The 12193-nt window shown below is 33.4% G+C and overlaps 1 long non-coding RNA gene across 1 annotated transcript in view; it reads right to left on the bottom strand.

The window, feature by feature from the left end:
- Window positions 1–4649: 4649 nt before the first annotated feature.
- Window positions 4650–12193, bottom strand: part of LOC140483954 (uncharacterized) — a 29499-nt gene continuing 21955 nt past the window's right edge. Inside the window, exon 4 of the long non-coding RNA XR_011962089.1 lies at window positions 4650–6555. This is a non-coding gene — a long non-coding RNA (uncharacterized lncRNA). The remainder of the gene's footprint in view (window positions 6556–12193) is intronic.

The raw sequence follows: 12193 nt of genomic DNA, 5'->3' as shown, positions 1-12193 counted from the left end.
GTACAATCTCTCATTCATTGTAACAATCAATATTTATTTTACCTGTTGAAACATAGTTGTATTAATGTAAATATATTTCACTTCAATGCTAACACTTAAGACTTAAGCATTTTTCATGCAACAAAATCCAATGAAAAAGCATCAGCATCTCTTTATTATTTCATTAAACAATGACAATAAATTTTGAATTTTTGAAAGTTGAACATTTTTAGAAAGAAGGAATGTTGTCTTCAGTTGAATGTTCGCATTGAATGACTTCTTCACAGTATCTGCTGTTTATTCTCTTCTTCGGTTTCCCAAGAAAAGAAATTAACTAGTTCTGTTGGTTCTAAATTCCTGAAAAATATTTGTGAATGTTGTGGTCTTAAAGGTGAAAAGGCGAAGTGATCGTAAGTGATTAGTTTTTTGTTCGAAAGAGCTTGATTCAAACATTTCGGACATTCACATTGTTATTCTGCCGTGTTACAAGGAGAGAAAACAAGTCGCTTTCTTCATCTGTAAAGTAAACATATGCCACTTCCAATTATTCATTAGTCAGCTAATTACCTACATTTGTTATTAAAAATTGCAATTCATCTAAATATTGGAATGACATTTGATCAAATTAAATTTCTAATTATTTTTCATTCGTGAATTGTTGGAGTTTTTTTTTGTTTTCCATTCATCTATTCGTATTGAATGTAAATTTTATATGCTTTGACAATAGCGGAGGGTGTTTATTTGAAATTTGTCTTTGCATACCTCTCACTGATTTTACTTATTGCATATAGTTGCACAGTGGCTCAGTCATTAACAATGCTACCTCACAGTGCCAGGGATCTCGGTTTGATCCCATCCTCGGTGACTGTCTTTGTGTACTTTGCCCATTCTCCCCAAGTCTATGTGACTTTGCTGTGGTTTCCTCCCACAATCCGAAGAAGTGCAGGTTAGGTGAGCTGGCCATGCTAAATTGCACATTGTGTTCAGGGATCTGTATATTAGTCAGCAGTAAATGTCGAGGAATATGGTTGGGAAAGTGTTTGGATGGGTTACTCTTTGGAGGGTCATTTTGTTTCAACGAAATGACCTGTTACCACACTGTGCTAACAGGGATTCTACAATAGTTTAATTGCGCTTCTCTAAGCAATTCTAACTTTTTAAAAGTTGACTTTAGTTAATACCTTTAACACTTGATTTTCAGTGTTCCTAAATCTTGTAAAATATCTCAATATTTTTTAAATCATTGCTCACACAAAACACTAAACATGAGGCCACACAAAGGTCTTCATGACCATCTAATTACTGTTCAGTGGAATAATCAGAATTGTTCCTGAGATCAATCCCCACTGCGACAGTAAGGATCTGGTTATCATTCCCTCCAATAAATGCAGAAGTTGTCCTCTGGTATTTCAGTTCAATAATTACACACGATACTGGTTGTTCAAAGCAGTGGTTATTCTTTATTATGAATGGCAAAGGATTCTAATGGAAGAGGTGTTCATATGTCCGAATGTGTTGCATGATCACAAACAGTTTTCAGTCCAAATATTGCACAAAAAAGTGTAAATTTGGTTTTGTTCAACTACTGAGGCTAACATTTTCAGTTCATGTCCATTACAAATATTTGGAGAAAGTGAGGAAAGCAGATGCTGAAGATCAGAGTCAAGAATGTGGTGCTGGAATAGCACAGAATGTCAGGCAGCATCTGAGGAGCAGGAGAAACCATGTTTCAGGCATAAGCCTTCATCGGGAATCTCCGGCTCCATGGATGCTGCCTGGTCTGCTGTGCTTTTCCACCACCACACTTTCGACATTAAAAAAAATTTGCTTATTTGGAGCAAATACTCTCTGTTTCCTCTATAATTTAAATTTACTGTGCTTTCTATTCACTCAAGTTCTCATTTTAATAGCTCCTCATTTTCGTCTTAATCTGATACAAATCTCAAAACTCCGGGCACAATAAAAGCGATATGAATTATTAACTAGCATCTGGACAAGAGAACCAATGAACAGCTACATAGACCTCTTGAACAACAAAGATATTAGAATTAAAAAAGCAATGCCTTCCAAAAAAATCTCTGTACATCTGTATCCTTTTTCAATTCAATAATCCTGCAAATAGCTGCAATATAATTGTCAGTTGATCTCTCTTAATGACTATCTAATCAATGTCATTGTAAACCACTGATAAAATTGAAACATTTTATTTGTTAAAATGCAAAGATTCATTCTCAATTCGTTATTACAACAATAAGTGAACCATATTTTATCTGTCCGCTAAGGTCAAGTGACCTGTGGCCCATAATTGAACATTCTAAATATTCCTACAGCTGGGGAAAGCAGAGCTAAAAAGGTCAAAGTAAAGGAAACAGTAGACAAAGTAACCAGCTCCAGAAAACAGTGGAAAGCCCGGTCAAAGAGCTCACAAAGGTTCGGGAGATCCTGTTACAACCAGCCCAAGAGCTGTGTTTTGGAGAGGTTGAAGCAGACTTCCTGGCACCTTGACTTCCAGCCAGTGCCTGAGCATTAGACACCTCACTTGAGAATGACGACAAGTGAAGGGTGTTTGCACGAAACACATTGAATGCTTAGAATCCAGAATTTTGGTAAAATGTTGTGAAACATTTCCCAGATCATGGAAATCAGCTCAACATTATTGAAATCAAAGTACTTGTAATGGTCTTCAAGACCATTAATTACTGGTCGGTGAAAAACACTTTGTACGTGCCTTATTGTGCTCAGGATGAATAATCATAGCAAACATCACAGTCTCACCAGATCCAAACATATGGAGGAGACACCTTATTATCATTTACACACTACATCTTTCCCAGACCCATGATGACATGTTATGACTACGTGTAACATGTATCGAGATGAAGCAAGTCCTGAATATAGGATTTATTTTCTGATAGATTTCCAATCCAAAAATTATGATAAAATGATATTGTGGTTCATTACATTGTCAACAGATCCCCATTAAATGTATTTATCCGTTTATTCAGAGACATTATTGAAACAAATACGTTGATAAATGCTGTTGACTGTATGCTTCTGTGAAAATAAATCTTCCTTATTGACTTATTTTCATTATAATTCTGACTCAAATGTCTAAATATTGATGATATGAAAAATTGCATGAATTAAATACAATGCAGAATTTGTTCTTGTTATATATTATATTTCTCCAGAAGACAAGTAGAGAAACCAAGGATAGAAGTCTTGAAGATCTGAGAATTGTGAATGACAAACCATTTCTGATCAACGTTCACTGAATGTCTAATGTCTTTCCATGTCATCACGCCAGAATTTGCATTCTCAGCTGACAGATTAAGAAATATCTAGTCAACATCAGAGCAAATCCATTTGGAAATATTGAATCATTTACTTTGCCAAAGTTCTAAAATTAATTATCAATTCATTGTCATTCCAAAAATCACACAGTAATTCAGTTTAGGTTTTGAAACAAACATCATCAAATTCACATTTTAATTTAATCCATTATTTCTTAGTGTCAATATTAAAAGAAGAATAATAGTTCTCTTATTCCAGGATAACGCAAACACAAACTAATTAATGATTCCCTATCCAACACTCACAGATAATATCTGTTCCCTTCTCATTTGAACGTTCACAGAAATCATTGGATTAATATTCGTCCTTACATATTAAGAGACGTCTGATTATTTTACACTCCAATAAATGCTGTTCATTTTTACACATATGAGATTTCTAATCATTTTTAAGTTTGCTATGAAATGTTTTTAAGATTAATTGTTGCTTATATCTAATATTTAAGAATTGATCAAATCCAGTATATCCAGCTTTAAGTGTGAAATTAAGGCTCAGTAACGTAAACGTATTGCATTGTACAGAAACCAATGGTAGCGAATGGTGATTTTTATTTCAATACTTGAATCTTAGCTGATTTGCTGTTCTGGGCATGGCCTACCTCCACCTGCAATAGAATGGTCCATATTGGCTCATACAAAATGCCTGACAATCAAAAACACGCAGCCTACCTTAGAACTAAAATACAAGGTGTCAGGGGGTGATAAACGACACTAACATTCTGTTTCAGCCTTAAATTAAAAGAAAGCACACTACCAATGGACCTACTCCAACGCCAGGACTACAGCATTCCAGAAATTTCTTGATAACAGCATGCCGACATACAGACAAATGACCAATCCTGATCCTTATAAATGAAAGGATAATTGTCCCAGTAAATGAATAAACAGCAGCTGCAGGGTGCAGCCCAGTTAACTCACTAAGCAGCTATCATGACAACAGAAAAGTTCATTTGTCAGATATAGTTATTATTTTACAGTTACTCAGAATATTAAACAAAGGTTCTAATTACAGATTCTTGAGTATAATAGGGGAAATTTGCAACATAAGTTTGATATATGTAACCAATGCCTCCTAAAAACATTATAGAAAAGCATTTAGCCAGAGATTTGAAGTTAGCTAGTTTTAGGAATTAACTTCACGGTATGATGTTGACTGCTCATTAATTATAAAGTCCTGACAGAAAGAGTAGCTGTATAATTTTACACAATATAACAAACTTTATAACTAAGTCATATTACTAATCTTATAGCAAGTAAGCTAAAATTAACTGTCTTTTCTATTTCTTTGTACTATATAATTAAGACAGTGAACGACATGAGGAGTAATTGGCTTTGATAAAATAAAATATAATGAATAGCAGAACTCAAAATGTCCCAACTGATAAGATATCCTGAGAGGCCTGAGGGAGTTCAGGAATAACTTTGGAATCTAAGTCAATAAGATGCATGGAAAGATCCCAATAGGAATCTGGGGATGTCCATTAGAATGCCCATCTGCGATTATGTGTTTCAATTGGGTGGCTGGATGAGGAGGGAAGGGCTGTAACCACATTGCATGTGGCCATTGTGATGCAGAAAGTCCATAAAAATGCTGCTTTTTACTGTACATGTTACAGTGTGTTATGGATCTCCCTTCCGAGATTGGCCACGGGGGACGATCCCTTCATTAACTGGTTGCTGCATGAGTAAACATCTTCCACATGCCTGAGCTCAGATTGCCTCCTGAGTTTTCATTCCCTGCCAGTGAAAACAATTCTACAGCTATGATGACATTTCAATTCAACACATACATTTATTGTGTGTGAAATGATTACATTCAGAGCGATATAATTTTCATGATAAAATTGCTTTACATTTACTTTTTTTGGTGTACAAGAAAACATTTCAATTATATCCATTTGTTCTTTTGTTCAACCAACACTAAGTTTTAAATTATTGTGAAGACTACAATGGGGGAAACGGGAACGAGTCTTCAGCTCAAATGTCATATGAAATCACTGTTTCCTTTTTTCAAACAAATTGCCCGACAAAATTATATTTATTTTCATTTCATTATAAGAAACAAAATTGCTCGGAAATGTTGACAATTCTCCTTTTCCTCCCATATTAGATGTCAGTGAACAATAATCACACAATTATGAGAATTCCTTTCTGTATCAAATGTCAGTGACCCTGTATTTTGTTCACAGTAATAGTCACTTTCATGGCCTAATTCTTTTCCTCCTAATTCTAAAATAAATCTCGAAACATTTATTGTGGTAAAAATTACATCAACAAAATTGACATGACTCAATAAAACTATTGGATCCATATAAATCTTGCATTGCCTGCATTTTTAAACAAAATCATTTTTTTCAATTGCTGCTGAATGATTTTTTCACACCATCCAGCTAAGTTTTATGCTTTAATTTTCAGTTTCTTAATCTTAATGAATATCCAATCAACATCAGAGCAAAGTGTTTTCAAAATATTAAGTCAATTTATCTGTCAGGATTCTAAAAGCAATTATCAATGACAATAATTGCACAGCAATTTAACATAGACTTTGTAAAAATGCAGTGTTTTTTTGAACATTCCATTCATTATTTCTTGTTGTCAATGCTACTATATTAATACCTATTTGTTCAGGCCCATGCACATACCAAACGACCAATAATATCCCTTGCAAAATTCTTTGTAAATGTCTGATTTTTGCTCAGGTGAAATATAACAATTATCTCAGCCTTTGAAATTCAGAGAACTCCAATTCCTTTTCCCTGCGATATTACTCTTCATTTCTACATATCACTCAGTCTAATATCAAGATGAGATATCTCATTATTCTCAAATTCACGAATATATATTTTTAAAATCCGTTTGTTGCTAATATATCTTATATCTAATAATTGTGCAATCCAGTAATGGCTACAAATGTGGAATTATGCTTCTGTACAATAAATACTGCAAGGACATTACAATGTACAATCTCTCAATCATTGTGAATATTGTATTTATTTTAAACTTGGAAACATTTTTGAATTGATTTGATTATAATTTACTTTGATTCTGACACTTACTGTATATCCAATCACAATATCAGTAGATTATTTGGAGGTCTCATCGTCCATTCCAATAATCACAGTATCTGCTATATACTTTCTTCTAGTTACTCATAGCAAAATGTATCTAATTCCACTCAATCAATATTCCTCAGAAAATATTTGAGAATGTTGCAGTCATAAAGCTGAAATATACAAAGTCATGATAGTCATTAATTTTCTCTTGTTCTGTAGATCTTAGTTAAAACAACACAGAATTTTATGTTCCAGTGCTATAAATATGAGAAAAGATCAATTACTTCTTCAGTAAAATAAACAAATGTCACTTGCTATTATTTATCAATTTTTAATTACTGGTCAGTTTATGAATTGTGTGAGATTTGTTTTTAGCTTTCCAGTCATCTATTTATATTGAATGTGACATTGAAATGGTGTGAAAATATCAGGGTGTGTTCACTTGAAAGTTCAATTTGCATATCTCTCACTTATGCCATTGATTGCATGATGGTTTAAGAACGTTTCATTCAGCAATCCTCGTAAATATCAAAAACTGTCTGATTTTAAATCAGATCATTCGCACCCAATTATCACTCTGTTCCTAATTCATGCAAATACCTCAATTTTATCGAACCCAATGTTCACACTGAACAATACACATAAAGCAACACAAAGACTTCCATCACCATCTGATTATTGTTCAGTAGAATAACCTGAGTAAGTACCTTATTGCTCCTGAAACCAATGACAACAGTAAGCATTTATTTACTATTCCATGCAACAAGTGGAACTGATATCTTCTATTTCAGTTCAGTAGTTAAAGATGATTTATGTTGTTTAAAACAATGCTTCTACTTTATCACGGATATTGACTGTAATACAATCATGCAAACAACAAACGTTTTGTCATTCTAAAAATCTTTAAGATTACTTATTTTAAATTTGTGTGCAAGAGATATTTCAAATTACAACCGTTTTTGTTGTATAATTCAGCAAACCTAAGTTTTGAATTTGGGAAAGTTTCCATTTTTGCAAAATGGAAGTAGTTTTCAGTTTATATAACACAGTAAATGACTGGGTTTTTTTTTCCAAATCACGTGCTTTGCAAAATGATTATTGGTTTCATTTAATTGTAAGAAAAGAACTGTTTTGAACATGTTAATTCTTTGTCTTTTCTATTCCAACATTATTCATCACTGTACAATAATGAACAATTATTATAATTCCTTTATGTACCAAATGTCATTGACTGTATCATTTGTTCACTTTCATGCTCACTTTCATTATCTATTAACTTTCTTCCAAATTCTGGCAAAAATGTCTGAATTCTGACCATAATATTTATCATCTAAATTAAAATAACATGTCTCTATGATGAAACCATTTGATAGAAATTTATATTTCTTTTGTTACCTTCAGTTTTTAGTAAAGAAAGAAAAAAATTTCTATAATCACTGAATGGCTCATTTTTTCTTCAATTCATAAATTATTCCACAATTTACCAATTTTAATAAATATCCAATCAACATAACAGCAAATATTTTGAAATATTGAATCATTTTAATTGCTCATATAGCAACATTATCAAGTCATTGTCATGGTAATAATCGTGCAATTATTTAAGAAAGTCTTTTGAACAAGTAAAGTGAGATTCACATTTTAATTTAACCAATTGTTTCTGAGTACCAACAGAAATATGCAATATGAAACTTTATTTTCAGGTCAAGTTTCCCACAGTGGATCTAAGGACTTCCCATCCAACATTAATTGTGAATGTCTGATGTTTGCTTATTTGAATGATCTCCGTAATCACAGAATTTAAATTCACAGACCTGCAATTACTTTTCATTGCAATAATTCCTGTTTGTTTGCACATATTCCTCAGTCACATAGCAAAACGAGATTTCTCATTATTTCTAAATTCATTGATCGAATTTTATAATTCAGTTGTTGCTCATACCTAATAATTATTCAATCCAGTACGTGCTGTGAATGTGGAATTATGGGTCTTTACATGAATCACTAATATAGTGTGCAATCTCTCAATCATTGTTAATATTAATTCTTATTTTACCCGCAGAAACATAATTGAATTCATTTAAATATATTTCACTTTGATGCGAACATTTACTGTATTTCTAATCATCATAAGTTTGAAGTATTTTTCATGACACAAAATCATGTATAATTCCTGCGTTTTGTTAAGTCAAATGAAAAAGAATTAACATTTCTGTATTGTTTCATTAAACAATGACAATGGATTTTGAATTTTTCAAAGTTGAGCATTTTTGCAAAGATGGGATGTTGTCTTCAGCTGAATAATCACATTGAATGACTAATTCACAGAATCTGCTGTTTATTCTCTTTGAGTTCCCAAGAAACCAAATTAACTAATTCTGCTAGTTCTAAATTCCTGGAAAGTATTTGATATTGTTGCAGTCTTAAAGATGAAGAAGTCAATGTGATTGTACTGATTTCTTTTATTGGGAAGAGCTTAATTCAAACATTTCAGGCACATAAATTGTTATTCTGCAGTGTTACAAAGATGAAAAGCAAGTCAATTTCGTCATCAGTGAAATAAACAAATGTCACTTCCCATTATTCATTAGTTAGCTCATTCCCAAATTTGTATTTAAACAATGCAATTCACCTGAATATTGTTGTTCCCTTTGATCATATTAATTTTCTAATTATTGTTCATTCATGATTTGTCAGGGATTTCTATTTTTTGTTTTCGATTCACCTATACATATTGAATGTAAGATTGATACGCTTTGGCAACATCAGAGAGTGTTCATTTGAAATTTGACTTTGCACGTCTCTCAGTTATCTCACTTCTTGCATGGGGTTAGGCATTGAGAACAGAGGATCAGTGGTTAGCACTCGTGTCTTACAGTGTTATGCACTTGGGTTTGATTCCATCCTCGGCCACATATTTTTGTGGAGTTTGCATGTTCTGGTTAACTCCCACAATCCAAAGATATGCAGGTTAGGTACATTGACCATGCTAAGCTGCATGTTCTGTTCAGGGATGTGTAGGTTATGTGCATTAGTCAGGGGTAAATGTCCAGTAATCGGAGAGCAGAATGGTGCTGAGTGGATTATTCTTTGGAACGTCAGTGTAGATTTGTTGGGCCAAATGGCCTGTTTCCACACAGTAGGGATTCCATAAACTTAGAATTGTGTTTTGCTAAACAAAACTGACAATTTTTTAAAATGTTGCATTTAAAACTTATCTTTAACTGTCAATTGTCAATCTTGTAAAATATCTCAATGTTACTGAAATCAACGTTCACACAAAACACTGCACATAAAGCCGCATAAAGCTCTTCATGACCATCTAAGTACTGTTCAGTGGAATAATCACAGTAAAATGTTATTGTTTCTGAGATCAATCACCATTATCACATAAAAGATCTGGTTATCATTCCCTCCAATAAATGCAATTGTTGTCCTCTGGTATTTCAGTTCAGTAGTTATACACCATACTGGTTGTTCAAAGCATGGTTATACTTTATTATGAATGGCCAAGGGTTCTAACGGCAAGAGGTGTTGTTTGATCTGATTTGTTGCATGTTCTCAAACAGGTTTTCACTATAAATATTGCAAAAAATGTGTTAATTTGGTCTTGTTCAACTGCTGACGCGAACATTTTCAGTTCGTGTTCATTTAACATAGTTGGAGAAAGTGAGGAAAGCTGTAGCATTGGAAAAGGGCAGGCACATCCAAAGAGCAGGTGTATCAACCTGTTGGGCATTAGGCCATCATCAGAAAAGATTCCTGATGAAGGGCTCATTCCCAAAACGTCGATTTTGCTTCTCCTCGAATGCTGCCTGACCTGCTGTGCTTTTCCGGCACCACTCTCTTTTGACATTAGAAATATTTGACTGAATATTCAGAGATAATACTAAAAGTTGCCTCTGTCAATTTAATTTACTGTGCTTTCTATTCACTGAAGTTTTCATGTTAATTCTTCCTCTTTTTCTTCTTAAATCTGATGCAAATTTCAAAATACGAACACATTTGCATTCACATGAATTATAAATTTGATTTCTCTTCAAGAAAACCAGTGAAAGGCGATATAGAATTCTTGAAAAGCCTACACATTTGAATGAAAAAGCAATTCCTTCCAAAAAATGTTTGCACGTCTGAATCTTTCTTTCAATTCAATAATCCTGCAAATAGTTTATAATTGTCAGTTGATCTCTCTGAATGAGTACCTAATCAATGTCAATGTAACCAGCTGAAACATTAACATCAGATTGATAACTGGGTGTTAAAGACCTTATTTGAAGTGAACAAATGTCTGGAATTTACTTGAATTCCACCAGAAAACATTCTTGAATCATAATACAAGAAATGAGATATGTGAGAGATGTGCAAACCTTATTTTTAAATGATAAACTCCAATATTTTCAAAGCATTTCAATCTTACGGTCAAAATGAACAGGTGAATGGAAAAATAAAAACAAGTATCTGACAATTCATAAACTGAACAACAATTACAAATTCACTTTGATCAAAGGACAGAGTAATATTTAGATGAATCACAACATTTAGTTACAAAGTAGGCAATCAGCTGACTGACAAGTAATAGAAGGTAGAGTTTGTTAGTTTACTGAAGAAGGTATCAACTTTATTTCAAATTTATAGCATGAGAGAACAATGTTTAATGTGTTTCAATTTTTTGGACTTGCCCCTTTGTAACAAAAAAAAAATCAATCTAATTACTTAGACATCGTAATCTTGAATTCTGCAACAGTTTCAAATATTCTCCAGGAATTTATAAGCGACAGAATTCGATACAGATATCCCCACTATCCGAAATTAAAGCATTATTATGAAACCTTACATAATCTGAAAAGGCGTTAGTCGAAGAAGCATTAATTTATATGGGAAACATGTCCCCTTTTTTCGTAAAAGTGAAAATCTTCTTCAGATTTCTTTCACTTAGAGAAAACAGGGACAGATGTAAGTCTTTTGTAAAAGCAAAGTGGCTAAAGCGAATTTTCCAACACATATTTCTTGGTAACCTGGTAATCTGATAAGTATCAGATTTTGTGATTATTGATATAATAGATAAAAGCAGATCTAATGTTGTATTGAATAGCAATTCAGTCTGTGCTCAGGTACTCTCTCATCAACATTCAGATAGATCTTGGTATATTTGTGGTGAAGGTGTGATTTGAAACCTTTCCTCGGGTTTAGTAATAGAGACACTACCACAGCTCCATAAGCTCCTTTCATAATGTTCCCACTCAGGACGGTAGGACTACAATATTGTGTCTCATTGTAGTTTCTCAAATGAAAACTAATCAGCTGTTTATTGTTGTAATTTGAATGGGAATTAATTCGGTAGTTTCTGTGTGTAATGGACTGGAAATTAAACAATATTTTAAAATAAGAATAGAATAAATGAATAATACTGTTAAATAAACAGGAATCTCATGACAATTCTTTAAAATACAAATTGACAAAACTGCGTGATCATTGCATGGGACAAGGACTGCACAAAACACTACATCGGACAAACAGGAAGACAGCTAACGATCCGTATCCATGAACACCAACTAGCCACGAAACGACACGACCAGCTATCTTTAGTAGCCACACACACAAATGACAAGCAACATGAATTCGACTGGGACAACACTACCATTATAGGGCAAGCCAAACAGAGAACAGCCAGGGAATTCCTAGAGGCATGGCACTCATCCACAGACTCTATGAACAAACACATCGACCTGGACCCAATATACCGGCCACTACAGCAGACAGCTGGAACTGACAACCGGAAGCAGCAGAGACAGGCCACTATAAATGCCG

The sequence above is a fragment of the Chiloscyllium punctatum genome, chromosome 12, assembly GCF_047496795.1.
Source record: "Chiloscyllium punctatum isolate Juve2018m chromosome 12, sChiPun1.3, whole genome shotgun sequence".
In the NCBI taxonomy this organism is placed as follows: domain Eukaryota; kingdom Metazoa; phylum Chordata; class Chondrichthyes; order Orectolobiformes; family Hemiscylliidae; genus Chiloscyllium; species Chiloscyllium punctatum.
This window is presented reverse-complemented; position numbering and strand designations above follow the sequence as displayed.